This window comes from Marmota marmota, unplaced genomic scaffold (genome assembly GCF_001458135.2).
Source record: "Marmota marmota marmota unplaced genomic scaffold, marMar, whole genome shotgun sequence".
NCBI lineage: Eukaryota > Metazoa > Chordata > Mammalia > Rodentia > Sciuridae > Marmota > Marmota marmota.
The window spans coordinates 36,542,520-36,568,702 of NW_026000037.1; the positions used below are offsets into that span (position 1 = coordinate 36,542,520).

General features: G+C 38.6%; 1 long non-coding RNA gene across 2 annotated transcripts; it reads right to left on the reverse strand.

Annotated features, from left to right (window-relative positions):
• Nucleotides 1-8,154: 8,154 nt before the first annotated feature.
• LOC125619460 lies at nucleotides 8,155-25,569 on the reverse strand. Of its 2 annotated transcripts, none has more exons than XR_007351021.1 (3): nucleotides 25,450-25,569; nucleotides 10,443-10,573; nucleotides 8,155-8,779 (listed from the first exon to the last, which is right to left on the reverse strand). It is a non-coding gene; the product is annotated as an uncharacterized LOC125619460 (long non-coding RNA). The 2 variants fall into 2 exon arrangements; XR_007351022.1 differs by lacking the exon at nucleotides 25,450-25,569 and adding an exon at nucleotides 14,646-14,722.
• Between the last annotated feature and the right edge of the window lie 614 nt (nucleotides 25,570-26,183).

Here is a 26,183-nt window from a genome sequence, read left to right on the forward strand (position 1 = left end):
GGTAGATAATTGTGGGAAGCAGAAGAAATGAAAGATAAATATTGGCAGTGGCTGAAAGAAAACGAAAAGGCTATATTCAGATCCGTGAGCAACACCAATAAATGGTATGCCATAAAAGACGAGCGATTTCATGGGTATTTGATGTCTAGGTATATTCTCCTCGAGTGCCAGGAGGCTTCTGACTTCCACAAGCACAACTGCTTATGAAAAGAAATAAGAAGCATTTATTATTACAAAGCATTCAGCCATGCTTTTGCACTTACAATTTTTTTTTTTTAATATTTATTTTTTAGTTTTCGGCGGACACAACATCTTTGTTTGTATGTGGTGCTGAGGATCGAACCCGGGCTGCACGCATGCCAGGCGAGCGCGCTACTGCTTGAGCCACATCCCCAGCCCTGCACTTACAATTTTTAACTAGAAGTCCTACTGTTTTCAGAGACCATGGACTTCTAGGTAGATAAATAATGCTCTAATAAACGTTGATCTTGGTAGTTGGATAATGCCACCAGATAAAAACAAGGGAAGAAAGAAAAGCTTTGGAAGACTGTGCATTCCCAGAGGGACAGGCACTACGTTCTATAAACATTCAAAGAAAGACACCAAGGAGCCAACATTTTGGATAAAAATGGATGACCTACAACAAGTACTCACACGGATCTCCTTTTTGTTCTCTTTTGTTTTTTTAAGAATAAAAACTTTGGAAATTATATAATTGGATCTTGATGTTTGTGTAGCTTGTCTTATTGCAACATTTTGACTGGTGTTTACAAGAAACCTTCCAAGCTATTTATTTTCACTGAAGGATGCAAAACATTCAAAATTTACTTGAAGAGATCTGATGACCTCTTAGAAGGATCTGATCACTGGATTTGGCTTTAGCGAAGATTATTCACTTTCATGATTCTCACATTTGCATCTGATGTGTATGTGACTGACATTGGTGTTCATCTCTCGTCGGAAAAGGCCCTCTCAACATCTTCTCAGTTCCCCTTCTCAGTGGCTGGAAAGAACATCATAGGAAAAAACCATCAGTGATGGGGGAGTGGGGAGTTGGGGGTCCAGAGGTGAAGCTGGAAAGGACAAATACTTGAGAGCAAATATTTCAACAGAGATCATGGGGGGCCAGGAAGTCGAGTTTCAGGGACATTGCCACCAGTGCTAACGTAAAGCTGGCATTGAACGGAGCAAGCATGTCCTGGTCTATTCCTGACTATGGCCACATCAATGATCTCAACTCCTGTACCAGATCATTACTTCCACTCTGTTTCACAGCCAACGCCACTCTCTCTAGTATACCCCTGACACTTACACACACACACTCTTCATCATCAAAATACTTATCACGCTATAGTCTATTTATAAGATGTAGTGGCTGTGCATATGAGTTCCAGAGTCAGACTTCCTGGTTTCAGGTTCTTTACACCACTGTGGCCCTGGATGGGTTACTCTACCTCTCTGGGCTCCAATCTCTTCTTTCATAAAAGGTGATCTGGTGAGCATTTTGTTGTTGTTGTTTATAGCTGACGGTTATTTTCATGTGTAGAGAATCTCTCACTCTATGAATCTCGGTGCAAGGCAGAATCAGCCTCCTGTTATGGAAACTGAAAAGGGGGGGTCATTCAGCATCCCAGGTTCCCTTGCAACTAGGGCATACCTCCTGCCCATCAGATTCACCTACTTAGGATTTTGCCTCAAAGAAGAAGAAATGGTGGAGAATCATTTCGGTGTCAGCTGGCATGACCCTAGCAAAAAAAGTCTGCTTTCCAGACAGCAGAAGAAGGAGGACCAGTGGGGATCACAGGGTTGGCAGCCTCTGCAGTGTCAGCTGAGGCATCTGCAGTTTAGTGGTATCAACTTGGAGAAATAATTTTGGCTATGGAGAAAACTAATTACTTAACAGAAACACACTAGGACCAGAAGGAGAACTGAAATGGGGCAAGAAAAATAAAACCTAATCAAATCGGTCCCTTTCATATAAAACTTTTAATAGCTTTCTATCCAACAGAATAACATGCAAATCATAACTCTGGCCCATAAATCTCTTCAGAACTGAGCCAAGCTAAATTTTCCAAACTGAAACCTTGCCACAAGATCCACACAACTTAGTTTCCTAAACCACAAAAGATTTCTTTCAGGTGGCAAACATTATCATGTTCATTCATGCCTTTACAACCCACTCTATTCACCCTGAAGGGTTCTTCTCAAAAGTCCCTCCCTGAGTACAGCACTTTCTAATTCTTGTACTGAGTAAAATGGATTAGTCTCTTCCCCTAGTCCACTCACCAAGAACTAGGGGAACTTTTGTTAGCATTTTCTATATGAAATTTGGAGTTGCATGCCTGCCTGGGACAGATTAGTTTCCTCATTTCCTGATTTCTAATATCTAACACAGTGCCAGTCTATTGATGGGTACTCAATACATAATTAAGTGTAAGCATGAAGGTCAAGAACCTAGTTCCGAAAGGAACCAACAACAATAAAAAAAAAAAAAAACTTTAATAATTAAGGTACAGTTTGGTCCCAGTGAGGAAACACATTTGGGTCTAGCAGGTCTGTGTGGTGGAAGTATACAAATGTGATTTGCACCCAGAGTTTTTTGTTGGTGGGTGAACCATATTAATTCAAGTGCCTAACCAGAAGAGAAATGAAATGAACAAATCCTGACATTCCAAGAGACATTTTTGTCCAACGTCTTTTCACATTGGTTTTGGATTGTTTGCAAAGCCTTCCATTAATGGAGACCCAACACGTTAATTCTGTAAATGACAAGGAACTTAAGAGTACTTCTCTTGCTTCTCAAAGGATCTCAATTCAGGTTTCTGGATCATAAAATCTAATGTTGACTTGGTCGGATCCCATCAAACACTTGGTAAAGAAGCCATATCAGTGCTCCTCAGGACAATGAGAAGCATAGTAAGAACACCAGGCAACAAGAATTAGGGAACCTAAGAGAGGCTGCCTTGTTTCAGTCTTTTAGGTTATTTAGCAAGTATGAGCATTTTTATGGAGGAGTTCTATCTAGTTCTATCATTTTGTATCTACAAAAATGCAGAAATAAATAAAGACGGAGATAGGGCATTTGGGGAACAAATGAAGAACCCAGGCATGCATTCATGAAATGAGTGGAGTAACATAAGTAAGTCCTCTTGTGTTCATTGAGGGATTGGGGCTTAACTCCCTCTCAGTGCAGCATTCTCTCCATCCTACTCAGACAGGCTGCTCCCTGACACTGCCTCTCGCATCCCTAAACACTTCCTCTCTTGTTCATTCCCATTGGTATTACAATATGCATAGAACCTGCCATCTTTTAAAAAGCATCGCCCCCCATACCTGGCCCACGACTCTACCAGAGACTACTTTGCCCTCTGTTTTCCTTCACAGCCAATCTTTCCCTACACTGTTGTCTACACAGTCTGTCTCCATTTTCTCACTGCCATGTACAGTTCAGCCTATTAAAATTCTAATTTCTGCCTCTACCTCAAATGATGAAGTCCTCATCTTATTAAACTATCTCAGCACAGTCAACAAAGTTGGCAACTCTCTTCCTGTTGAAACTTCTCTTCTGTCTCTCTTGAAGCACTACCCTCGCCTGAATGTTTTCTTATCTTTCTTACTTAATTCTTAGACTCATTAACAGAACCACCTCTATGAGGTGTTTAAATTTTAGTTTTTACAGCTCAGTCTCTGGGTTTCTTCTTTCTCTACCAAATGCTATTTCTTAGTAAAATCTTTTTTTTCCCCTCATTAACCTCTTTTTTTCCAGTTTTTTATTGGTTCTTTTTAGTTAAATATGACAGCAGAATCCATTCTGATGTAATTATCCAAGCATAGAATACATCTTATTCCAGTTAGAGTCCCATTCTTAGGGATGTCCATTGTGGTGGGATTCACTGTACTGTTTTCCTATATGCGCATAGGAAAACTATGTCAGATTCATTCCACTGTCCTTCCTTTGCTTATCCCCTCTCCCTTCCCTCCATTTTCCATTGTCTGATTTACTGCACTTCTATTCTTCCTCTGACCCCACCCCCTTATTGTAGGTTAGCTTCCACCCATCAGAGATAACATTCAACCTTTGCTTTTGGGGGATTGGTTTACTTGATTTAGCATGACAGTCTCCAGATCCATCCATTTGCTGGCAAATGTCATAAAGTTATTCTTCTTTATGGCTGAGTAATATTCCATTGTGTATATATACATTTTCTTTATCCATTCTTCTATTGAAGGGCACCTAGGTTGGTTCCATAGTTTAGCTATTATGAATTAAGCTAGTATAAACATTGATGTGGCTGCATCACTGTAGTATGCTGATTTTAACTCCTTTGGGTAAATAACTCAATAAACAGGCAAATGAACTGAACAGATGCTTCACAGAAGAAGAAATATAATCGGTCAATAAATATATGTAAAAATGTTCAACATCTTTACCATTCACAGAAATGCAAATTAAAACTACACTGAGATTCTATCTCATTTGTCAGAATGGCAATTATCAAGAATATAAGTAACAATGTTGCCAAATATGTGAGGAAAAAGATACATTCATACATTGCTGGTGGGAGTACAAATTGATGGCAACCACTCTGAAAAGCAGTGTGGAGATTCCTCAGAAAACTTGGAATGGAACCACCATTTGACCCAGTTATCCCTCTTTTCAGTATATACCTTCACTGATACCTTGTACACTCACATGGTTTTATGTGGCAATAAATTTTCAACTCATATCCCTAATCAGAGACCATTACATGTAAATAACTCTTTAACATCTCCACTCTAGTGCTTCAAAAACATTCAATCATAATATACACAAAATTAAATCTTGATTTTCCCCTCTAATTTGCTCCAACTCCAGCCCTCCCTATCTAAGTTAATGATATCTTCTTCATTCCACCGATTGTACTAGCCAAAAATCTAGTAATCAAACTCATTACTTCTTTCTCCCTCATCTTCTCATCCAAGCCATTTCCAAGTTTCATTTATTTCACCAACAAAATATATCTGCAACCTACTAACATCTGCTCTTCTTTGATCCTATGCCTGGAGTCCAAGCTACTGTGATCTTGTCCTGAACTAAAATAGTATTACTCCATCATCCATTTTTGCCTCCTTCTCCAATTGATTTTTCTCACAGATAAAGGTGGTCTTTGGCTACTTAAATTCAATTATGTTATTCTCTGCCTTAAAAGCTTTCAGTGGCTGTGGGTTCAGCAGTGGAGTGCTTGTCTAATATGCAGAATACCCTGGTACCACAAGAAAAGAATAAGAAGAAAAGAAAAAAGCATTCAGTGTCATGATGTATTGGTCAGGATTGTCTAGGAAAAAAAAGGACCAATCAGTTATGTGTGTTATGTGGGGTGTGTGTGTGTGTGCATGTAGAGTAGGATAAAACCTATAATTCTTCAAGTAAAACATAGGTCTGGCACCCTATTGACCCCTGCCCGTACCTCCAAACTTGTCCCAATACACTTTCCTCCCAGAAGACACGATGCTCCAACCATCACCACCTTTCCATTCCCTCAACTATTCCAGGTCTTTCCCTCCTCAGAGACTTCACACTCTGTTGCTACATGCCTGGAACAACCACCTCTCCATTTCACTCTCCAACTCTTACTTATCCTTCAAGTCATTTTAGACCTTCTCAAAAAGATCTGTCCAAGACCAATATTAATTTTAAGCTTTGATATCTTTTGCTTTTCACCATTGATCTTGAAACAATTTTAAATTTTATAAGTTTTCATTGAGTTAGCATCTGCTTCCAAAGTGGAACATAAGTCCAACACAGACAGGAATTATACCCATTTTGTTCACTACTACATCCTCAGGATGAAGATCAGCATTTGGCCCATTGGTAGGCATTTGGTAAATGAATGGGAAGTCAACATTTTTATAAAACTTCATTTGGTTTTCCTCACTTGATTTAAAGAGGGTAGGAAATTGTTGATTTCCAAAGGAGGCAAAAAGAACAATAAGAACTTTCAGACACAGAAGGACAACCTAAAGAGCAAGGACATAGCCAGGATACTATGGAATAAAATCCTAGCTCAGTTTTCTGGATGACTGATATAGAAAGCATAAGTCAGAATGTGTGATCAGATCTAATTGGAGTTCTAAAGTTTCAAGTGCAGTTGCAACAATTCATGTAATTTTTTACATCTTGTGCCTCTCTTCATATTGTTCATAAACTTCAAGTCTCTATTAAATCACCAAACTTAACGTTTCAAGGATGGTGTACATACTTTTGCAAGCACTTACAAATAAGCCCTTTTAGATATTTTGCAGAGAGGAATGAGGCTTATTACCTTCTATCACTGAGCTGAATACTGGTTTCTCTGACTAGAGGTATAAACAAGAACATTTTGCATTTAATTTTATGATTCATCTTGTCACAGACATAAAATAATAAGTCTGAAATAGATGTTACATGGATGGAAAAAAGAAAGTCCAGAACTGTGAATAATATTCCTTCAGCCTCTCAAGTAAAATGAAATGATAAATAAATCTCTCTTACTATTCCTGGTCCAGATTCAGTGATTAAAGTGCTATGTTCCAAAAATCCTACAATGTTCATTGGAATTACAGGTACTAACAGCCAAAAAAAGAAAGAAAGAGAAAAAAGAAAATCTCCCCTCAATGCTGCCTACCCTCCCCCCCCACCCACACACACACTGCCAATAAAGGTCAGATCCTTAAAATCATATAACATTTGCTTCACTTTCAAGTTTCCTCTTCATAAACTTTTTCATTCTGAAGAAAAAAGAACTATGATAAAATTTCTTCCTTTTGCCAATTGGATATTACCTAAGTATAATTTTCTTGTCTTCTACAGAGTATTAAAATAAAATGCACTTAGAATAAGGTTGCCATCAATTCCTTAGCTACACTGGTAAATAAATCTAAATTTATTTTACAACCTGAAGAATATAATAATGCTTAAACATAGTGTCTTAGTTGCTAAATAGGAGGTCAATGCCATTCCCTTCAAGTAGCTAACTCAGCAAAATTTGGCTCTCTTTCTAAGGGAGAGTAAAACTTCAATTACTCAACATGTTCAATATGAGATTTGATAACGAGGGGTAAGCAAAAAAAAAAAAAAAATGAGATCCAAACTTTGTTCTTCTCAAATTTTTCTGTGTCTTTTGTGATTTGAGGTTTTATATGTCTTAGATCATTTCTGGATATTAATCATAGTCATAAACTGATAGCAGGTATAGGAGAGTAGGCAGATTTTCTACTAATCTCAAACCATTTCATGAAAGTTTGTTTCTTGAACAAATTTCCAGTAGCTACCTCATTAGCATTTATCTTTTCCTTCTAAAAACATATTATACAACACTTTCAACCAACAAAACATTCTGTTAAATGAAAGCCTTTGTACTGTAAGAACAAACTACTTTAGGTAGAGTCCCATGCAACCGAGGAAGTTTTAATAGAGTAATTTTGATTACACTTTTATTGGCACATGAGTTCACAAGCATTTCTCTCTCTTGGAATTCCAAAGAATTCCAAGTTGTGGGAGAGAGGGTGGGCTTCAGATTCTGGAGAGTACTGAAGCCATTCACTCAAATCACTACAATTTATGCTGTATCAAGGGGTCTCCATGAAGCAGGTTACTATAAGACAACTTGGAAGAAACTGATAAGCAGTTTGAGAAGCCACACATTTTCACGATTATCCCCAATAAACCAGGCACTTACACTTGAAATGCATATTTTTCCTCTGCACCTTTTCTACTTTCCCAACTTAGGCCACAAAAATCTTATCCATGAGCCTTATTTTCATTCTCAGAGCTCAGCACATGAGAACAAGCAATGTTTAAAGTAAGCAAAAGTAATGTGAAAGATAAAAGTAAATAAAAAAGGATAAGGGCTATAGAAAGTGAAGTCAGCCTTTATGGAAGACAATGACCATTTGAACCAGACTCATTCTTGAGCCCAAATAACCTACTCCTACTCTCTGACAGTTACAGTATCTACCCAAGAATGTGACCATGAAGAGCTGGCTTCCAAAGGTCTCTGTATAGCAGCATCTGCACTTCCTCACTGATGACACTGTTCAACTTCCACTTTTGATGATCCAAGAAAGCCAGTAACCAAGAGAACCTCCTCTGCTCTCCTTATGGCAGACACAGCCACACTGCAAGTCTGCCTCCGAGAGGCCCCCGAGATGCTATATTCTACCCATTCTCTTCATTCCTCTTCTCACAGTCCTGGACTGTCAGAGCCACTAGAACAAAACTTGATCCCCGAAGAACTGCTCCACCTTTACTAACCTCAGGACATAGTCAGGATCAGAACTGGCCTCATTTGAAAACTGGGGAACCCATAGACAAGAGAGGATGTATTACCCAAGAACACACTATCAAGTAGGACTCAGGTTTGGAGGCGAAATGACCATTAGGAGTGACCATGGTTTTTTCCTTTTCTTTTTTGCTACCATCCCTCCACCAAGCCAAATAATTGGAAGAAGAGCAGGTTCATGCATCTCTGAGTTTTGTCAATTTACTTTTTTTAATGTTGTTAATATTATGTAAGTGTCCAGGGGCAGCCTAGCCAAGGACGCAGAGCAGCAGCCTGCAGCAGAATACCACTTTGCAGAAGTCACCTCTCCTTATAGGGTGGTCCAGCCAGAGCTCACCACTTCTCCATGTTTCCCAACCATTTTGGCGGCGTGTCATCTCTCCAGCCTCGAGAGTTACATATGGTGAAGATCTCACTGTGTAAACTGACAGCAGAACCAGTCCAAGTTCTCCCCCATAGAAAGGGACTAGTGGGATCCCCTGTGTGAGAAAAAAATAGGAAGAATTTGTATTGCAAATAGCAACATTTCCATGGGGTGGGGAAGGCTCCAACTTCCTTATGCTAAGCAAGGGTCCCTAACCTTTTCATAAGCAGGTCCTTTTACAGTCAGGCAAAGTCTATGATGCCTTCTCATGGTCATATTTTTTAAAGTATAAAATTAAAACATATACAAAAGGAACAAATTATATTTAAATGCTAATACAAAAATATTTTAAAACAATTTAAAGACATAGTAATATAATTTTTCGTTTTTACTGCATCAAGTAACAAGATGTAGGCCTGATAAACACAAAAACATCTGTAATTTCTATTATGATTGACCAAAGAGAATACTGCAAATTCCACTATAATTAGTGGCCTATATTTATAATGAGAAACTGCTAAATTTCATTAGAGATTGGTTAAAAAAAAAAAAAAAAGGTGTACTGTCTTTTTAATTCAACTCCACAGAATTCCTAACCTCTATCATGAAACCCATGTGAAAAGGCTCTTCTCTCAAGAATCATAACTAAGACTTTATGATAATCGCCTATCCCGACTAGTGAGTACATACCATGTACACTTGAGTATATTTGGTTTAACATTCCGTAATGTCATTACCTTTAAATTGAAGGTTATCCAGGAGCCAGTAGGAATTAGATTACTTTGCTATCACTTTCACTAAACCAATAGTTAATATATTCTCATTAGCTCTATTAACTCATAAGCATTATTTCCCAGAGTGAGGTCATCATACCAGAAAATATTGATTATTCGCATGTATTATAGCAGGTCTGCCTGTCTCTGAGGTTGTCTATGCAGGTCAGAGCTCAGCTGAGAATATGGTGGGGAGGCACTGGTTAAATGAGTTTAGGGATCTCCATTTATCATAAGAAAGTAAAAAAAGATCCACTACACAGCAAGTGGGGACCAGCTGTTGCCTGCCTCCATTTTGCAGAGTTAAACAAAATCACAACTGTCAGAAATTCAATTTAGTTCATAAAATCGGCTTTGCCTTCTAGTGTGTTCACTAATGTTTCTCTCCCATTTTCTTATCCTTTTTCCCTGAGCTTCAGCAGGTAGTAAATGCATTCTCGAATAAACATAACTCTATCGTATTCTTTTTACTATTGGGTATCATTTTTTTATTTCTCAACTAAAGTTTAAAATTTACTTGCCTGAGGCAGAATCTACAACTTAGTTGCCCCAGCAGCAAGCACAGAGCTGAGCATATTATAAGACTTTTTTGCAAATGGCTACAACATTGGCCAGAAGTAAATAAGAAACTTTATTTAAAAGATGAAACTAAATATATTAAGTCCTAAATATATTACCTTCTTTGCTGACCACTCTTTGTTTTCATGGGTGTTCTGCTTATGAAGATAATGAACAAATCCATCAGACACATCAGAGGGAATTGGCACGTTGAGACTGGACAGTATTCTTCGGGGAGATTATATGAGCCAGGATGTTTAGCGTGGATGTGGTGTGGTGGTCTTTGGCAACAACAACAGCAGCAAAGCCTCACCTTCATTTACTCATTGGTTCATTAAACAAACACAAGTTGAGGGCTCCATAGGCGAGGAAGAGGAGGAAAACCTGGTGTAACTTTAAGAAAATCAAACCTTGGGAACATAACAATAACCCAATGGATCTCCTTACCTTTTCTTCACCATTGTCCAGTTAGACCTTGAATCAGTACAGTTTCTTCCTGTCTTGGGCTCTCACTTCCAACCATTTGTTATTTGTGCAACATAACCTCCTTCTCCAAATCAAATTGTTGCCAAATGAATCTTAATAAAATAATTATAACACTACTTAAAAATAGATAAATGGATAATAACCCGAATGTTCAGCAATAGAAAAATGATTCAGGAAATAATACTATTTCCATAATATTTTACAACAAATTGAGACTATGTTTATAAAGTGATTTTTAATAATATGAGATATTAATATTGTTATATTAAGTATAAAAACTGGCAAATTATATATACAGTGTAATTTCTACCATATAAACACACACACACACACACACACACAAAGAAATAGAAATTCATGGAAACAGACCGAAATACTAACCATAATAATGACCTATGAGTGATTATACAAATTTTTAAAAACGTAGAAATGTACAAAGAAAAATTATGCTGAAAGTGTCTAACCTTTATACATTTTTAAATCCACTATTTCTCTTTATTAACCAAAAAGGAATTTCAAAAATATAAATCTGATTATATAAATCATAATCCTGGCTCATAATCCCTAAGTGCCTTACTATGACTCACTAAACCGATGCCAGTTCTCTTAGATTAGCCTGCAGAGGCTCTCCAAGCGGATGCCTCTTCCTCTGCACCATTTCTCACACTTCTCTGCTGCAGATGGTGCTTCACATTCTGGGATGTCATCTTCAAGCTCTCCAGCCTCCAAACCTTTGCTCAGGATATTGCTATTTCCCAGAGCTAGATTAAGGAGAGGGCCAGATGGCAACTACCCTAGCTAGGCTCAAAAATATAATGAAATGGAGCAAACTGTGTTTACTAGGCCTCCATTCAGAAACCGCACTGTAGGTGTTAGGGAGGAATAATTTAATAAAGCCACTTAGGAGTGGGGAGGATTGGCAGAGGTAAGTGTGAATAACCACAGATGGTAGGTAGCTAGACTGCCTTCCAAGGAGAGTGGGTTCAGGTAAACTCAGAGTTTTTACCTGCTAAATAGGGTATATAAACCTGAGGCCAGAACCCAATGACATGGGCCAATAAAGAGGAATATGTAGGGGTTATATTCTCTCCATCCAACAAATATTGAGCAATATTTAAAAACATCAATCTAAAGGAACACCAAACCATAAATCTGGTCAGAGTGTTCATACCTTTGTCCTGTGAGTATGGCTTCTGCTACAAAAATTCCATACATCTCTCTTCCATGTCTTGCTTCTTCCCTCTTTCACATACTACTACCTGAACATCACCCTTCAACCAACTCTCTGCTCTTGGCTGATATAGCCTGTGTCATTTCATTCCATGTTAAGACTATTTAAGGGTGTGTGTTTTCTCCTTCACTAGATGTAAAGTTTTCTGAAGACAAGTTTTATTTTTAACCCCTCGCCTGCTACCCAGTACATATGAAACTGAATGAATGAACTAATTAGAGAACAAGTAAACCATGTGAATGCCAAGCCAAGAAGACAGAGATTAATCAAGAATGAGAAAAGATTCGACGGGTGCCTTACAGAAGCCAGTTCATTGAGGCCAGTTTGACCTGGGTCAGCGTGAGAAAAAGGCAGAGACCTACTAAAGAATCTACTTTGATATGACCTAGAGAAATAAAACCCCAAAGTACCCGAGGCCTCCTCGGGCACATTTTAATGTCACTGTCTGTCTGACAGCTGGCTATAAGCAGTCCTACATTTTTCATGAGAAAATGTCATTGAATGTGAATAATTTGAAATTCCATTGGAATTCCCTAGTAATTTCACCTAGACAAGCAGCTCTTCAGCCTGATGTCACGTTGAGTTCTTTTGGTGGAGGTGGGAGTTTAGCAGAGGCTCAGCACGGCAGGCTATAAATAGAAGAAGACTGCCTCACACATTCTAATAACAATAACTATCCCTGAACTATTTAGCCACCGCCTGCTATATTTCACACTCCTCATATTTCCCGACTCATTTGCAAGAGTCAAGCCAGGGCCATGAATCACCCTCTGTTGCTAGCTCAATCCATTCTTCCAGAATTAACCTCCAGACTCAGCAGAAAATCACAAGTCCCAGAGGAAGCCATCCTTCACATGGGTAAATTGGATCATCTCCCTTTTCAGACCTCTGGGGGACATGCCTCTCGGGAGAAGCCCTTCCCTGCCAAGTGCCTTGTACAATCTCTCCACGATGACTTTAGAGCTCTCTCCAGTCATCACTGTCAAGGCCCAAGTTTGTTGCTTCTATGGTATTTTTGGTGGGAGTTTCATGTGCTTGAGCTCTAACCACATAGACTGAGATTTTTTTCAAGCATGTACAAATCATCTCTTCTTCCCTACACAACAGACCTCTGCAAATAATATCTGCTTACAAGACTAAAATGTTTACAGATAGTACCCTTCATTTTCTATCTTGTGAGGTTCCCACTAAAAATTCTACTTTGAAAGCAATTTAAAACAGACAAAAATATGAATACAATTTAAAGACGATACTTGTTATACATGAGGTTACATGCTACCTTTTAACTATAATCGGTATATTTGAAGTTCATTCTATGTATGTTTTGTTGACCTTGCTAACTTTCACAGTGATTGGGAAAAATATCCAAAGGGATTCTATTAAGAGTAGCTGGATGGAGGTCAGTATTTTCAGCTCTGCTCAAAAAATTCTGTTTTAAAAAAAAAAAATCTTCCTTTACCAAGTACCTAGAAGTCAGTCTATAATGGATCTGATTTTGTACTGAGATTTATAGGGCTCTAAAAAAAATCCATGATCCCCACGCCTTTTCTCCACCACAACAGGTTGCCACAAGATCTAAAGCTGCTGAAAGCACATTTACTCTTTTGGGCAAAGTCACTGGGTTCCTGGAAGTCCCTCCATGGGAAATTTTAATGTCCCCTCCAACACCCTGGACATTGAAGTAATGGGAAGCATGCTGTCTTTGAGTCATTTCATCTTCTTTTGGACAATTCCAAGCTTTTTTTTAAAGTCTTTAGTACACAATAATAAAATAGACATCCAAGTACCCACCATCAAGTATTCACCATTTACAACTTACAACTTTGATATGTTTTCTTGTTCTTTCTTTTTTATTAAAAAAATTCATCATTGCAGATGAAGTTGAACCTTTCATCGGTTAGGCCCATTTCCTTCCCAAAAGGAATTCAGTGCAATCACTTCAAGGCTATTTCTTAAACTCCTTTGTATTTAGTTTGAATAATATGGATTTGCTGATATTTGACTGTTTTTTACCTAAATAATGCAATTTCGTGTGGTTCAACCTAACACATATTTTTCATGTAAATGATATTGTGCCAAACATATAACTCTGTAATTTTCTGTTTTCACCAATATGATTCTTTTAAGGTCCATATCCACTTAGAGCTCTGGTGCATTTATTTTAACAGTTATACAGGGTCTCAATGTGCATGAAGGTGCCACGTTGTATTTAGCCATCACTGAGGGCTTGGTTGGTTTGTTTTCCTATTACAAAGAAGATAATAATAGACATCCTTGCCCATTTATCCATGAACACATGAGTGACAGATTCTCAAGAGTATTAGGAGTAGATTTTTCTGGGCTATCGAATACATTTTCAATTAAACAAGAGATTGCCAATTGGCTGTTACCAGTGATCACACTCAAACTTCTACTAATGATTAATAAGAGTACTTAATTTTATCTACTGTCATCATTCTTGAAACTATCAGATTTTAAAATTTTTGCCAATATGAGCGGCAAGAAATTGTTTTTATCTGATATTTTAACATTCATTTTTTTCTAATTACTAGTGAGATCATGACAGCTGCAATCCTCAAATACTTTCCTGCCATAAGCCCAGGTCTGCAACTTCTGCCCATTTATTGCCTATGTCAACAGTTCTCAACCTTTTGTCCTCAGGAGATCTTTATAATCTTTAAAAATCATTGGCTATCCCAAAGAGTTTTATGCATGTGAGTTTTATCCATTAATATTTTCTATATTTGAAATTTTAATTGATAATCATTTAAATATTTATTAATATAAAATTGATTATATATTAACCTATATAAAATGTTTTTATTCAAAATAACAATGTTTTCACAAATAATTTAGTAAGAAGATTGGTATTATTTTCTCTTTGCAATTTGCTTTAATGTCTGACTTCATGGAAGACAGCTGGATTCCCATACCTGTTTCTGCACTCAAGCTGTTGTGACATGTTGGCTGAAGTACATGAATAAAATCCATCCTCACATAGGTAAGTCCTTGGAAAAAGAAAGAGATTAATAGCTCTTGCAAATAAGAGTAGAAATTCTTTGATACTACACAAAACTTCAGAAGTGGTAGTGCCTTAAAAGTTATCTGCAGTATGGAATCAGAAGTCATATCAATGAACATTATGTCTTCTATTGCATTAAAATCTATTGGTCTATCTCATAGTCTAAATAGATCTTTGACCTGGGAATGATTTGGGACAGCTTACATTGGTCATTTAGAAAACATTAATTCACAGGGTTATCAGTTCTTCTAAATGCTGACACATTTCATACAATATCAAAAAGTCATATTTGTAATACCACCATCAATTTCATTAGAAAAGTCTTTAAGGATTGGGAAGCTGTCAAGCTCAAAGTTTTCCAAAATTCTAATCTCTTCTTGAAAGCTTGAATTTTATCACTGGTAACAAATGTTCACTTTTTTCTCAGAGTGACAGGCTCATTTTGTTCTTAATTTTTAAGAAAATGTCTACCAAATACCTAAGTCTGCATAACCATAGTCTGTCAGTCATTCATACAATTTAAAATGCCATCCTATGAAAAAAAGCAGCTAGATCATCTTGCAATTCAAACAACTGCACACTTGCTTTTCCTCAGAACTATCATATTTGGATATGTGGCAGAATTAGTCTTTGCATTCCTCCCATTTTGTCCTAGGGATTAATGAAGAGATATGTATTCAAGGCTTGAAATTTTATAAAATTAATAATGTCTACAACTTCATCAAATTCTTTGTGCTTGTTTATTGGGCTGTGGAACTAAAGAATGTTATGATTAAGGTTAATAATTCTGTATGTTTGACTTTCTTGTTTAAATAACTTTGTGTTTTCTGTCTCCTGATTGGATCATGAATGATGCAGATCATATAGAACAAAAGTTAATCCTCTTCATTGAAAAAAGACTTTTTATTAGAGGTTTTTCCATCTGTAAGAAGAAGCCCTAAACAAGAAGACAAGGTAGTTTTGGAGAGGAAAATAGAAGATAGGAGAAATGAGAAGTCCATGGTATGGACTTGAAATGGTAGGGATACAAATGAGGACTTGGAATGAACAGAGTCTCAGTAAACTCAGAAAGACTATTTGAGGGCTCTGATCCACCAGAAAGGGAATTAATTGAGTAATCTATTAGGGTGATCTGTTCTGTGTTCCATTTGCATATTAGCTTCCTATTACTACTATAACATATTACCACAAACAGTGATATAAAACAAAAAAAAATATGATCTTAAAATTCTGGAAGTCAGAAGTCCAAGATGAGTCTCACTGGGCTAAATCAAGATGTTGGAAGCTGTAGGGGAGAATCCATTTCCTTGACCTTTCTACCTTCTAGATAGCTAAGACTTTCTTGACTTGTGGTCCCTGCTTCCATATTCAAAGCCAGCAATGGAGTTAGATCTTTATGTCACATTCCTCCAGTCTCCTCTTCTGCTTCCCTCTTCTGCTTTTGTGATTGCACTAGATGCTTGTGACTACATTGTGCCCATCCAGACAAAGCAGGATAATCTTCTATTATAAGGTCAGTCGATCAGCAACCTAAATTCCATCTGCAGCCTTCATATCCCTTTACCATATAAGGTAACACATTTATAGATTCCAAGGATTACAATGTGGACATCTTTGAGGGATTATTATATTATTTACCACATCTTGGTATGGGTTGTTTTGTGAATCTCACTCAGTTGGGCATAAAGGAAGAAATGCTAAAGGGAGATAATTAGTAATGCCAAAGAAAGTCATCAGTTTTCAAAACTAACAAGTTTTTTTATGACACGTGTTATGTTTTGCTTTTCAGTATATTTATGCATTTAATGCTAGTTTTTACCCTTAAAAATGTTTAAACCTAATATAGACAAATAAAACAAACCAAATATTTAAGGAAAAAAAAGGATATTTAGTAAGTAGAGAATATTTTATTCTTTGTTCTTCTAAGCCCAAAGCACAGTGCTTACAAATAGGAACAAACGTTTGTTTAGTGGAGAAGAGGTAGAGAGAGAGAGAGAGAGAGAGAGAGAGAGAGAGAGATGATATAAAAGATAATCTGTTACACACACACACACACACACACACATTCTGGAAGGCAAAGAAGAGGATGTAGGTGAAGACAATACTTTAAAATAAAAGAGAACTATGGAAACAGAAAAAGGTTTAACTTCAAGCCCATATTATTTTATCTTATTTCAAAGGTCTCTCAAAAATAACCAAGTGAAGTAGGCTTTCTATGTTTGTCTTCTAATTTTAACACAGGAAGAAAATGCATCCTTTCCTCTCTTCAAAAAATGTAAAACATCAGCAAAGCAAATTACAAGATGATAACTTTAAATTCAGAGGGTAAATTTTTATAGTTACATTAAATTACAGCCCCCTGAGGTTTCAGTAATGGAAATGCTGACAGACCCTGAAATACAGCAGCCATGCCCAGGGACTCCCACCCTTCCTCTCTCTCTCTCTCTCTCTCTCTCTGTCTCCCTCTCTCTCTTCCAGCAATTCCCTGGGGCAGAGAGCTGATCACATTCAAGTGTGTGACCATAGAGGCCAGCACTGTGTCTGGCAGGTGGTGTGNCCCCCCGCCCCCACCTGCCCCATTGCCTCTCCTATGTCTACCACCAAGAGAAAACTGAACTATTTTTTGATCAGCTTTAGATTTCAGTACTCAAAAAAAAATCCTGCCTTATATCAGAAAAGTTCATAAAATATTGTTATATATTTGCCAAAAGCCACGTTGTTCTTGATGTATCTGTCCTGAAACATGTTGTTGTCTAACAACACCTACTTTGTATGATTCTGGACACTTGAATTTAGATATTTTGAAGGATAAAAACAGAAGCAATAAACGTGAGTTCTTTATATCTGAGCCCCTTGCTAGCTTACTAAGGGACTCTGAAAAAAATGGCAGAGGTTGGTGAGGGGACACGGTGAGAAAGTATCTTGTGTCACGTTGCCTCTGAGTGTATTGCCAGAGCTTCCTTCCTCTTTGGAGAGCCCTATGATTGTTATGGTCCCTTGGGATCACCCTCCAGGTTGACATCCTGCCGAAGTCTTTTAGAGCATTTTAAGGGAAGTGAATGTTTTTGGAAATTCCTTGTATGTACAGAATGAAGAGCTGATGCAGACATAGAAGAGCATGAATACCCTCACAGGTTACCTCTCACCTGGCAAGACCACAGCTGTCTACAGCATTGCTGAGCACAGCCATTGAGGTTGTGTACAGAAGTAGGTGAGCACTTAGGGGTCTAATTAGGTTTTGGCAGTTCTAAACTCTTGCCTTAGATTGAACTGAAAAAACTGAACAGGCAAGATTTTTTAGTTGCCTGATGTTTTTAAAATCTCCATAGCTCATCTTGGGAACCTTAGGAAAGATGCAAAATAGACCTCTTTTGATAGTATCTTACTGCCTTTCGGCAGCATCTTCCCCCAGGTACCCTCAGGGTAGGACTGTCCCTGCCAGCAGCATCCCAACTCCACACTCTTCCCACCAGCCTTCCCCATTCAAAATGCATCTGTCTGTGTCCCATGCCCTCCAGGCTCAATTCCCAGGTAAAACTTGATGCTTTCTGAAAGGAAAAAAAAAAAAACTCTAAAATGATGAAGATGAAATGAAGAAATTTCAACTCAGAAAATATTTGAGGACAATGAGTTTGGTAGCCCTCAAATCAAACCACATAGGTAGCTCATTAGCAAATCAGACATACATAATTATTCCTTTGCATGTGTTGAATTTATTAAAGAAACCTAACCACTGCTGGTAGCAAGGCATAGCTGGAGATGTTGAAAAAACAAAGAGCCAGAGCCATTGCCTTTAAGGAGTTTACAATACGGTTGATAAAAAATAGACATAAATAAATACAACATGAGGTGCAAATATGTAAACAAAGTATTACAGGATTTCCAAGAAGCAAACACCAACCATTTCCTTCTAAGAAATAGGGTGTCTGCATACATGTGAGGTCAATTTCTGATACAAAATACATGCAGTTGTGATTATACTTTTTTCAACTATGCATACTAATCTTACTGAAACTCCAACTAGATTTAACCCCTTTCTTTAAATGGCATTAATAGCAAATGCAAGGGGAAAATAACTAATCTGATGAGGGAAGAAAAGCTATTACACAGCTTATAAAAATATCCAAGATGATTTTTTTCCCTCCTAGCTGTCACTGGTTTCAAAAACAAAAGAAAATCTGCAACCTGAAAGAAAAAGCATAGAACTGGGTGCTGATTCAATTTTGAAGATTAAGAATGCTGTTAAGTGCCTAGTAGACCCTTATCCTTCATGTACATGGGCACCTGAACAGGAAAGGACATCAGATCACTTCTCTCATTCTGCTTATCTACATGTTGCTAGGATAAAATTTAAAATATTCATCAAAAGTGCATTTGGAATATTTACTGGCAGAGGAATAGCATCCCATGCTTTGGGATATTTCATTGTCACCATTTCAGAAATCTCACCTGCCTGGCAGATTGCTTTGCTTAAAGCGAAAAAAAAAATAGTGGTATCTATTTTAAGCATCATGATCCTTAATTTCTTAATCTTCTGTTCTTGAGTTCTATAATAAATCCATTCAAAGCTGTACATATGCAGTAAGAAGCACACAAAAGTCACCTTTTCTTTTCTCCCCCAAAACATGAAAGTCTTTTTATTTCTGTATTAAAAGACTCTTAAACAAGTTCTCTAAGCCAGCTTTCAGAAGCACATGTCATGGAAGAATATTGGATGAGTTATTGTATACAATAATTATCCTCATATCCAGCATAATTATTTTATCCCTCATCATCTCAGGAAGAGGTAGTGGTTGGATCTGAATGTTTGTGTCCCTCCAGAATTCACAGGTGGAAATCCTACCCACATCAAGGTGATGAATCAGGAGGGGTACTTTTAGGTGGTAACTAGAGCCTTCTTGAATAGCATGAGTGCCCTTGTAGAAGAGGACCCAGAGAGACTCCTTGTTGCTTCCACCTTGTGAGGACACAGTGAGATGGCACTATGAACCATCTATGAACAAGAAAGCAGCCCTTCACCAGACACCAAATCGTTGGGCACCTTGATCTTAGACTTCTCAGCCTCCAAAAGTATGATAAATAAAATAAATCTCTATTGTTTATAAGCCACCCAGTATATGGTATTTTGTTGTAAAAGTTGGGATAGACTAAGACAAGCGGTTTCTGAGCAGAACAGGGCCAACTCTAGAAACAGGCAGCAGCAGTGTGGCATTCAGGGGCTGGCTCTTTCTCATTTAACATAGCAGGGTTGTCACCAAATCTCCAAAACAGTAGTTAATAGTAGCTGCTAAGAACTCATTAGGACATGCCTTAAGACTGACAAAGATTTCAAGATATACTCCAGGAAGACATCCCTAACCCATATGCTGTTTCATATGCAAAAACCCAAGATCATGTCAACAATGGCTTCAAGGGGGTTCTGAGATGGCAGTGTTTGCCCAAGATTATTGGTTAGGACAGAAAAGCTAACCCTCTGGGTTACTAAACTTCAAAAAACATATTCCTTTCTCCTCTCTGAAAACAATAATAAATATTTTGTTTAATATAATACAGAGAGAGACAAGAACACATAAATGTATTTCTGTGTTTTCATACATCTGTCTATCTCAGAAATTCAGAGATGGGTTCCCCCCAAAATTGGTCTCTTCCTATAAGTACAGTGTGTGTGCTAACATAATGCACTGTCCTTCAAGAGTTCTTGGGGTCAAAGCCTGCATGCCAACAAAACAAGCCCCTAATGCCATGGATATTAATAATTACCATTCACATTCGCACAGTGGATCATCACAAAGAGCAGAACTTAGGTGGTGAGAGAAGTTCCCAGCAACCCTCTGTAGCTTGTCTGTGTTTCTCCTTCCCTCTTTGTAGCCCCAGCCATCAAACATGTCTCCTCCTTTCAGGCTCAGATCAAGCACCAAGCCAATAAATTCTTCCCTAACAGTGGGGGGCCTCTTTTGTCCATTGATCACAGCCTGCTCTATGGGAGGTCTGGCGGATTTAGAACACCTCAGAGCACACTGCCCTCCAGCCACCAAGGCGACTCCTGGGAGGCATCACCCCAGGTTTCTCCAGCTGCTCATATATGACATCCTCCATTACCTCCACATTGTCTTCTCACAGTTCCTCACTGATGAACTCCACCCATTTTCCTGGGCGACATTCAGTTATCCCCACTCACACTGTAGCCAACACCACTCAGATTCCAAACTCACCATTTTGACACCAAACCTGTCTGTTTCCCTGCCCCCTGGTCTATTAGTTTCATTGTTCTTTATATCTAGTCTTAAGGTCAGGCATTGCAACTTTATTCTTGCTGGCCCTCTGGGAATTCTCAAAATGTTTCCCTTTTCCACCTACATAATTCATGTTGCCAGCCCTGGATCTTGAGTCAAGAGGGCCATTGCTCTCTCCTCCTGCCCTGAACTGCTGGCACTAGAGAGCAAACCTAAGGGGGAGAGGGGTTAACTGGCACCCATGCAAATGCACACCTGTGTCCCACCAAGAAAACAAAGGTTGCCTCTTGCCCCAGACAGAGATAAAATGCCCCAAGTTGTTCCACTGCCTCATTTTCCAGGAAGTTCCACAGCTCCTTTAGGCTTTGTCTCACTTGCTTTTCTATGCTGTACTTCCTGAGGGTTATGGCTCTCACTTTCCCTCCTCCAAAGATCCCTCCAACAGGATCCCTAAGCCAAACAGCAGAACTGTACAGAGCAAAAGCCCCAGAGGTTCAAATTCCGGGCCTACTGCTTATTTCCCACGTGACATTAGGTAATTGACTTAACTTCTCTTTTTTCTTATTCTCTTGTCTGGAAAATGAGAAAATTAACGTATCTGGTGGCTGTGAGGATGATGGGATATAATACCCAGAAAATGTTAGACTGGAATATGATCAATAATTATTAATTATTTTTAACTAATGAAGAGGACCACTCATTTCATTTCATGACAGTAAAAAAAAGTCATGTCCCTATCAGTAAGGATCTCCCTCCACTCACCTTCCCTCTCTCTCCCAGGATTTTCAGTTGCACATTTTAACACCTCTGCATGTAAGATGGTGTTCCCCACACTCCCACTTCCCCAAGGGCAGACACTCTCTAAGGTTTACTTGCTCTGTCCTTCATTCAGTAGGTTACATCAGTGAGTCTCACATCCACTGCTAAATGGAGGGCAAGGACTGGCTTTAGACTTCTCCTTCATGCCCCAAATGACCATGGATATCCTAGATGCTCAATAAATGTTTCTTAATCAGACTTAGACTTTATTTTGGTATTCAAATTTTTAAAATTTCCCTAAGTGGCCTGAGGTGCTCATTCATTTCACCTAAAGGAGTTTAGTCAATCACTTATAAGCACCAGCAGTCTAAAGTCAGAGTCTGTCCCTCTAGGTATCACAGGCCAGAACACACAAGAGTCCCTCGACTTCCAATCAAGGCCACCCAAAGTTCACTCACTTGCCTTCCCTCAAGTGAGTGAAGGAGATTAATCCAGGAAATTTGCTTCAGTAGCAGATCCTTGACTCAACAGGTTGAAAGTACGGCTCAGGTGTGACATCTCCCAATGATGCTGATGGGGTCTTTGGAAGACAAAGGGTCTTATCCTTAATTGTCTTTTCCAGGACCAAGCATAATGTCTGGTACATGTTTGCTGACCTGACTCTAAAGCAGCCAGTACTATGTAGGAAAAAAAAAAAAAAACAGTATGGAATTAAATTAAAGTGGGGGCATTAGAGACAGGATTGGAGATTCCACCGGTCCTGTGCTATGTCTGCGCTGTTCGTTTCCCTGCTCAGATCCTTTTACAGTCTCACTTCACACTTTGTTTACAAGTAGTTCTAGAAGTATCCAGCTCTCTTATGTCACCATCTTGGCCCCTGCAGTCCCACATGGCACTTGGTTCTGTGTTCCACCACCCTTACCAGCATCAAAAATAAGCTCAGGTTACTGCAGACTACAAGCAATCTGGAGGAAAGAGAGGAAGCTTGGGTCAGATTCCAAGAAGAAACTGTGCTGGGCCCTCCTTTCTGCTTCCTTTGGCTGTACGGGAACTGGTGGCTTCTGGAAAATTGAGGCTATGGCTGCCCGCATTTGTAATGTTGTCTGATGGGGAATAAGATGATTACACAGGCAAGGAGTGAAGCCAATGCAAATGTTGTGGGATGAAAAAGATGCTTAAGGAGTTTTGAAATCTTTTACAAGGCTGACTCCCATTGTGTCCTGACTTCTGCTCACCCCTACTTGACCTCTATCCAGAAGGCAAAGCAGAGCAGGGAGAACAACTTCCCAGATACTGCAGCCCTTGGGGTGGCTCAGTGTGAGGCACATTGGGGTTGAATGAAATTGAGCTTCAAGAAACAGACTGGCCAGGTCCTAGCCTCTGCTAATTCACCTACCACTGTTCTTTTAGACTCAATTGTCTCCATCAAAAAAATGAGGCGGTAGGAAACAATGAACTAAGGGGGCTTTTGTATATTTGACACTAGAAATAAACCAAAGGTCCGCTCCATCCTCAAAGTTTAACCTCACCCAAAACTCATCTCTGTGCACTGCAGAGTTCCCAAATTCATAAAATGAGAACAATTTTGGTAGTCTCCATTTTAAAGATATTGACGCATAAGAAAACTAATAAATGAGAGTAAGCACCTAGAAGTGATAAATTATTATAAATTGTACAATCATCTCAAGAATGATGGTGTTCTGCTGTCTTTTTCATTATTAATGAACAAGACAACCTTATTTAAAGTAGACAATGGTGAGCAGTGAGAAGATAAATATTTCACATTTGCATTCAAGACCTTCTCCCTATGAAGAGAAATTTCAACTTATAAATATCTCATGCTATTTATTCAATTACTTCATTGTATACTGTTCTTTTCCACTTGAATTTATATGGGAAGAAGAGCTCAGATAATTTTTTTCCCTTTGTACTTGAAACTCAGGGTCATTTTTGCATTTTTCCCTAAATAATCATCCTAACACATTTTTCTTTGTCTCTCTTGGATTTTAATATTTGAAAATGGGCAACTGCTTATCTTCTAGAAAGGTGATGATTTACTACTCATACAGCTCAACTCCAAAAGTGCATAGAGCACAGAACTCACACAGATAATGATACCTTTTTTGCTTGCCAATTTCAGCAGCTCTTACACTCATTATGCTCCAATTCCCAAGAAATAACACAAGGGCACTAGGTAGAAATCCCATCATCATCTCAATTCGGCAAACATTCAGTCTTAGTGGAATGAACTGAACACAACCAGCACTCACCACATGTGCATTGGCTAATATAAACATTTGTCTTAGTCTATTTAGGATGCTATAACAAAATACCTTAGACTGTTGACTTAAAAACAATAGAAATTTGTCGCTCACAGTTCTGGTGGCTGGGTAGTCCAAGATTGAGGTGCCAGCACATACAGGGTCTGGTGAGGACTCGTTCTCTGTCTCATACATGGTGCCTATTTGCTTCACCCTCGCGTGGTAGAACTAGTAAAGAAGCTCCCTCCGCCTTCTTTATAAGGACACCAATCTCATCATAAAGACAGGGCCATAGCAAACATTCAGATCATAAAATCCCCTAGAAGCAAGTTCTAGCTGAGGCAAGAGCATAATGCCTTGTATTTAAACTGCACATTCAGGTTAAAAAATGCTTTAACATTTCTCATTTGATCCCCACATTAATCCAGCCATCAAATCATTTTATAGATTAAGATGCTGAGCAAAGGCAAGAGGTCATTTTACTGCTTTTCAAAAAAGTACAAAACCATTCCAAATGAGAATTGGGAAACTTCTATAGCAATCCTGCTGCAAGCAACAGTTCCAGAGTAGATTAGACAGAGCACTGAAAGCTGGATGACCCAAGTCCCCACTCTGGTTCTGCCAATTATTAGCTATGTGACCTTGGGAAATGTACCTAAGCCCCAAAACTCAAAATTTTCACCTGTAAAGACAGAGCTACGTCTCCAGATCACTATGATGGTTTAATGAAAGAATGCGAACAACAGGCTTTGATGTTTGTCATTCAAAACCACTCAGAAGAGAATGCTTTGTAGCACAAATGCACAGTGCCACCTGCGTTTCCTAATTATTGTCCCTCATAAACACACCCCAATAAAATAAAAAAACAAGAAAATTCTGCCCATGTCCCTCAGAAGATGTAAAAACATGTCACTTTATCATTAGTGACACTCTTCCTATATGTCTTATAATAATTTGAGCTTTATTTCAAGGGGTTACAGAAGTAAATATTCCTTGGACAAGAAACAGAGTTTAGAAAATGACCCTCTTCCTGTGGCAATGTCCTCTACCATCTTTGACCTACACATAGCAGCTCTCTTCTTCCTCTTTACCATTCATTAACTGCATTTTTCACAGGTGCTTTACAAGCCTTTAATGCATAATGTCCTGAGAAGCCTGACAGAACCATGATCCTTGGTTTATTCATTGTCCCATTTCAGTAACCTCCCAGCCTGGGAAACAGACATCATTCTCTGCCAAAGGAGCTGCTTTGTGCAACTTGGGCAGTACATGTCCCCGGCTTCCTTTCTCCCTTACTGTCCCCTGCCCAGACACTAAGCAAATGGGATTCCTTCAGGGAGAGTTTGCATGGAATCCAATTCAAAGACATATAATTGGCAGTTTTTTCATCTTTCAAAGGCCTTTTCAATAGTCATGATGCTGCTGTCAGACTTGCTTTGATTCTCCCAAAGCGTTGCCTCACCTCCAAGACTGTTGCTAGGATATGAGGGATATCACAACTCCTGAATACATAGGCGGAAGGAAAAGATTTTCCTCTTCCTTGCAAATGTCACTGCAATTCTTGCTCTGCTTTTCTTCAGGGCAAACCTGAGGACAAAGAATGGGATAATCAAAATAAAAGTCAGAAACCAGAGGGACCAGTGCCTGACTGGGAATGGAGGTGGGGAAGGCTCTGTGGCAAGCTTTGTTTGTGACAGTGGTTAGGTGACTGCTTTATGGATCAGATCTAGAACCAGGAGATTGCACATGTGTGTGTGTTTATGCACACACAGGCATGTGCATCTCAGACAGAAGAGGGTATTCAAAATCAACCAGATACTGAAGTATCTCTATTCTTCTCTGTCTAAAGTCAGTAAGTCAGAAAAGAGAGCTCTAGAATCTATTAAGCATTGAACATTAAGCATTGAACATTAAACATTGAGGATCTATTATTATATAAATGTAGTACTGGAAAAGTTAGGATGGTAAAGGATTATCCATAGTCCTTGATGCTCCTCCCTTCAAAGGTGAAGCCCAATTCCTGGACTTCCCTTAAGGGTGGAGTGTATCTAGTGATTCATTTATGACTAAAAAAATATGAGAGTGATTGCAAAAATGTCATGAGAGTGGGACACACTCTCCTGGGTGGCCCTCTTCTACATTTTCTATAATATCACCCATTCTGGGGAAAGCCATGCCCTGAGGACAAGCAGTCCT